The sequence below is a fragment of the Rutidosis leptorrhynchoides genome, chromosome 2, assembly GCF_046630445.1.
Source record: "Rutidosis leptorrhynchoides isolate AG116_Rl617_1_P2 chromosome 2, CSIRO_AGI_Rlap_v1, whole genome shotgun sequence".
NCBI lineage: Eukaryota > Viridiplantae > Streptophyta > Magnoliopsida > Asterales > Asteraceae > Rutidosis > Rutidosis leptorrhynchoides.
The window spans coordinates 72176117-72181774 of NC_092334.1; positions in this window are offsets into that span (position 1 = coordinate 72176117).

The following is a 5658-nucleotide window of genomic DNA, read 5'->3' on the forward strand; positions in this document are numbered from 1 at the left end:
GATGATTGTTGAATATTTTCCGCGCGAAGAAACCCGAAAGCTCGAGGAAGAACTAAGAGCTTTGAAAGCGGTCGGAAACGATCTTAAGGCTTATAATCAACGCTTCGCCGAACTATCCTTGATGTGTCCTAATCTTGTTAACCCCGAATCTCAAAGGATTGAGCTCTACATGCTCGGTCTTCCAAAAAGCATCAAACAAGGGGTGATGTCATCCAAACCCACTACTCATCAAGCCGCTATGAACATGGCTCGCCAACTAATTGAAACGGTTGACGAAATCGTAGTTCCGGCACCTAAGGCCGAGGATAAATCGGGCGGCAACAAAAGGAAGTGGGAACCCTCTCAATCAAGCAACAACAACTTTGCTAAGAAGCCTTACACCTCCGACGGCAAGAAAGGTTATACCGGACACCTACCGTATTGTAACGAGTGCTACAAACATCATTTAGGCGAATGTGGCAAACCATTTTGCTTGAAGTGTCAAAGAAGTGGCCATGTAGCCCACGATTGTAGGAATACCGCTTCCGTCGCCCAAAAGGAGCACAATGCACCCAAGACGGGTGTTTGTTTTGAATGTGGCCAACCGGGTCATTTTAGGAGTGCGTGCCCAAATAAGAAAATCAACCCCAACGCACGCCGTTAAACTTTCAACATCAACGCCTAGGATGCCCGAGACGACGATGGACTAGTCACGGGTATGTTTGTTCTCGAAATTCTCACGTTTCATGTTTATTCGATTCGGTTACCGTTAGACATTTTATAAACAAGTCTTTGACTCGTGCTCTTTACATTCCACTTTTTTCCCTAGATACTACTTAGACGATTTAAGTGACCAACGGAAAAATATTGTGTGCCTATGAATTTTATTGGAGGATATACATTAAGACTTTTGACTTGACACCTATAGAACTAGGGAGCTCGGAACATATTCGTTAAAAAAAAAAAAAAAAAAAAAAAAAAAAATGCTTTCCCATCGTCTTGTATAGATTATTGTGAACTGAGTAATTTTCGGTTGGAAACCGATACCCTCTCCCTCGCATCCATGACCTCATGATTTCTTGCATGAATCCCGTGTGTATTCCAAAACGACCTCCGTTCCGGTTATCATCAATTGGGGGTTAAGGGAGACAATGTCTCCTGAGTCTTTTCCGAACTCGCAACGTTAGTTGTAAATCTCTCTTAGTACCATTCGATTTATCCAAAGCTCGTCTGTATCCATAAACCTCCTAAACCACGTATGCAAACTTATCTAGACAAATTTGTTATCGTATTTATAGATGACATCTTAACTTATTCAAGTAAAGAAGGAAAACGAACAACATCACCATCTTACGCTCGAACTTTTGAGAAAAGAGCAACTCTATACCAAATTCTCCAAGTGAGAATTTCTGTTGGACGAAGTCCAATTTTCTAGACCATAATGTTAACGGTCAAGGCATTTCAATCAATCTCGAAATCAAGCCACATGTAATCAGGAAACTCTCCCCACTCAGACTTGTATTCGTAAAATATGAGATCTCGTCTGTTACTACCGAAGATTCATTTCTGACTTTTCTCGTGTTACACGACTTTAATCTCTCCGCGATCGAACCTTGAGCGTGATTCGTCACACCAACATTTCTAGTTAAATTCGTTATTTTGCACGGAGGGGACGAATACTAAATTGTGGATCCGATCAATTTTCTCGTCATCACGTACCACACTACATACCTCTGATATTTCACCATTTCCGTCTGATATTACTGGAATTTAAGATAACACACAATCCAACGATACTTCACTCTTCTTTGACTTAACGCCCTTGTGTTTCTGATAATCGGCCAACTATTATGCAACCCCGAACTATACAACTACGTGTACTATCTCGTTTCTCTTTCAGACTTCAACTTTTGACAACTAGAGGCACGTTATGGCAACCTCGAGATGTAAGCTCATCCTATTCAAAGTCCTCATTTCACTCCTATCCTCATCGCTCGCATTTCCGTTTAAGGAAACTTTTGTAACATTTCTCAATGGATAGAGAAACTCTTCATATTACATAAGTATTCGCCACGAGGGTGAATAGTCCTAACGAACATTTTTTTTCGAACCCTAACTGACTCGTTCAAACATATCTTAAGAGATTCTATTCCAACACGGTGTATCTTTGTTAATTATCCCGTATCGAAATACTCGTTTCACTTCTAGTTTTACAAGAAGCCTCGGGACCGCGTTTAGACATGAGTACCGCGTACCATCCACAAACCGACGGACCGAACAAACATGTGATTTAAACCTTGGAAACCATAATACAAGTTTGTATTACCAACTTCAAATTTACTTGAGAAAAGTATTTTCCTTTAACCGAATCCTCGTACTACAATGATTTTTCATTCAAGCTTTAACGTCACTCCTTTTGAAACCACATGTGACCGGAAACGTCATTCTCCCTTGTCGAACCAAGTAAACGATGATCAATTCACCGGGGCCGAGGTTGTTCATGAGCAACCGAGAAAAATTTATTCATATTCAGGTAAAATCCTACGCGACTCGTAATCACCAAGAGCTACGCCGATGTTAGACGTAAACATTTCAAATTCCACGTGGGAAACCGCGTCACGTTAAGAGTCGCACCTTGGAAAGGTGCAATCCGTTTCGGGAAACGTAGGAAGCTAAATCCGCGATATTTTGATCCTTTAAATTCTTGGGGTGTTTTGGACCCGTCGCTAGCCGTTTAGACTTTTCCGACTCATTTTAAGTCTCCGTTTATCCTACATTCGATGTATCAACTCAAAGACGTGTTTTGCGAAACGAGAACTTGTTATCTCCTTTGATGAACTCACTATCGACGATAACCCTCACTTCCTATGAGGACCGGTTGAAACCATAAATCGTGAAGCCAAACCTTAAAACATCGTATGATCCCGACCGTCAAAATTCGTTGAAATACCCTAGAACGTACTTCTCCCTCACTCGTAGAATTGGCAACGCAAGATCTCGAGGAAGATTCAACAACTACTACTTCCAACTAAATTTCGGGACTAAATTTCTTTTGAGGTGTGGATAATGTAACATCCCGCGTTTTTCCGTTAAATTTAATTTTAACACCGTCTTTTTTTTTTAACATAATCTTTCGTATTTAAATTAATAGTTTCCGTGAGTAACGTTCATTATATTCCCGCTATTTAATTTTGACATCACCCGTTTACTCGAGCGTTTTAAAAATATTCGTTTGGTTAATTCCCGCACCCGTCTACAAACATGAGGGACTTAAGTTGACAAGTGGGCAAAGTGGTGACTAGGTCAACTAGTCAACCACTTCACCTCCTCCATCCATTTCCATCCATCTCCCTCATCTCTCTTTCTCTCTAGCAAGAACACACACACACAACACCCAATTCAATCATTCATCATCTAAATTCGATTTAGGAGGCTTACAACAAAACAAATTACATATTTGGAATCCTCTCTTCATCCTCTACAATTTGATACCAACTTCATCTCGTTTGGGTAACATTTCTAAAACTCTAGATTTCTCTAAATTCGTGTTTTTGACTTGAAATGGTGTTAGTTAGTGTCTATGGCTCGTGTATAACATGAATATATGTTTTGTTTGCTCGATTCGTTGTTTTGAGTAACTAGTTTGAACATTTGAAATGGGTGTGCTAAATCTTTGATTTTGGATGAGTTAATGTTGTTAAATTGTTAAAGTTCATGTTTTAATTGTGTTACTAGTATCACTAGCTTCGTTTTGATGCGTAGGTTGATTAAGGAAACTTCAAAAACATGAATATTGATTTTTGCGGATTGTGGTTAGGGTTTGATAGACTTAAAACGAGCTTTTAATGTTTTGAATGCCATGAAATGTTATTAGTAAGTGTTTAGTTGTAATGTATGCTTCATTACCTTCAAAACGGCATATCGTATGTGTAAATTGGATTCCCGAATCATAAAATACGTTTTACGAACTTGAAACTTTGAAAATAAACCCTTCTTGATCAATTGACGAGTTTTCGGTTATAGTAATTGATGTTTGTGCTTGTGAAAGGTAGTTAATTGTATTCCTTGTCAAAAGAGCTTTCCAATGATATAAGATGCGTATTCTAAGTGTTTACGGTTTGCGTTTTGTGCTAAATTGAATTTTGGATCAAGACTTGAACTTTTGAAACTGACCAGGCACCAGACCACGTTATTTGTCGCGCCGCGGAGCAATTTGTCGCGCCGTGTCCCAAAGGGTGATTTTAGAACATGTTTTTCAGGCTTTCTGACCTTCAACATAGGCATTTGTCGCGCCGCGGAGCAATTTGTCGCGCCGCGACAATTGCCTGTTTCATCCGAACTTCAGCAAACTTGTTTTGGCCATAACTTTTTGACCGTAACTCCGTTTTCGATGAATCAAATATCGTTGGAAACGTAATAAGATTTCCTTTCTAATGGTAAGGTTTTGAAATGTCAACTCAAAATTTATTACAATCGTTCTAACATGCTTTTATACTTGATTCTTGCATGAAACTTGACAACGTGGTTCACATGCTATACTATTCGAGTCGTAACGAGCCATAGGACTAATTGAACACATTTCACCCGACCTTGTGTCGTAACCGGTTAATTGATATAACTTACTTGTTTAGGTCAAGGCTAAGCAACTTTCATGCACACGTTTACTTGTTGAAGTACTTTTATACTCGTGCACTCGAGGTGAGATCATAGTCCCACCTTTTCAACAATTTTTTATTCTTTTAAATCGTGGGCTGAGAAACATATACATTACATATTTATATACATTTCACATGTATATATACTTTTCATACTTTTATACTTTGAACACAAATACGAATACAAAGATACAGACGAGTTAGAACAAAAGTCCTCAATCCAATTATCATTAGTTCCACTTGCAGGGTGTAAGTGTAAGCGAGTGATTATGTTGTGTGGCCATACGGGTTTAACGAACCCTCATTCAGACGGTTCGCTACCGTTAGTGGATGAAATATAATTTCAACGTGCATAGTGTATGTTCTAACACTATATTCAAAATTCAGAGGGAAGATTCAGTTAAGTTTTGGTAATTGGGTGCTCGTGATACAGACAACATCCTTTGGGATGTATACGCTTGATATTCACTTTATACTAAATCTTGTGGTTTACAAACACATCTTTAGAGATGTATACGCCTTGATACTAAACCTTGTGATTCAAAATATACTTTTACAAATACATTTATGATCTCACCAACGTTTTCGTTGACAGATTTCTATGTTTTTCTCAGGTCTTGCACGATATGTGATACATGCTTCCGCTCATTATTTGATACTTGCATTGGATGTCGAGTATACATGCTTTTCGTGGAACGTCTTTTGACTTTACTTTAAACTGTGTCGCCTGGATTTCAATCGTACTTATAACGTTGTAACTTAACTTTTGGTTGAACAATTCTTGTAAACTTTGAAACAATCTTTATTTTGAAATGAAGGCGACATATTTTGGTCAAACGTTATCTTAAAGACTTATAATCAGGTAATGGGACCCACGTAGCCGACGCCGTCACTTGACGATTTGTCGGGGTCGCTACATCTTAGAACCATAAAATATCTAAATGGTCCACATGGTGGATGAATTGGTCCACATATATCACCTTGAATTCTTTCAAGAAACATTGGTGATTCTTTTTCAACCTTA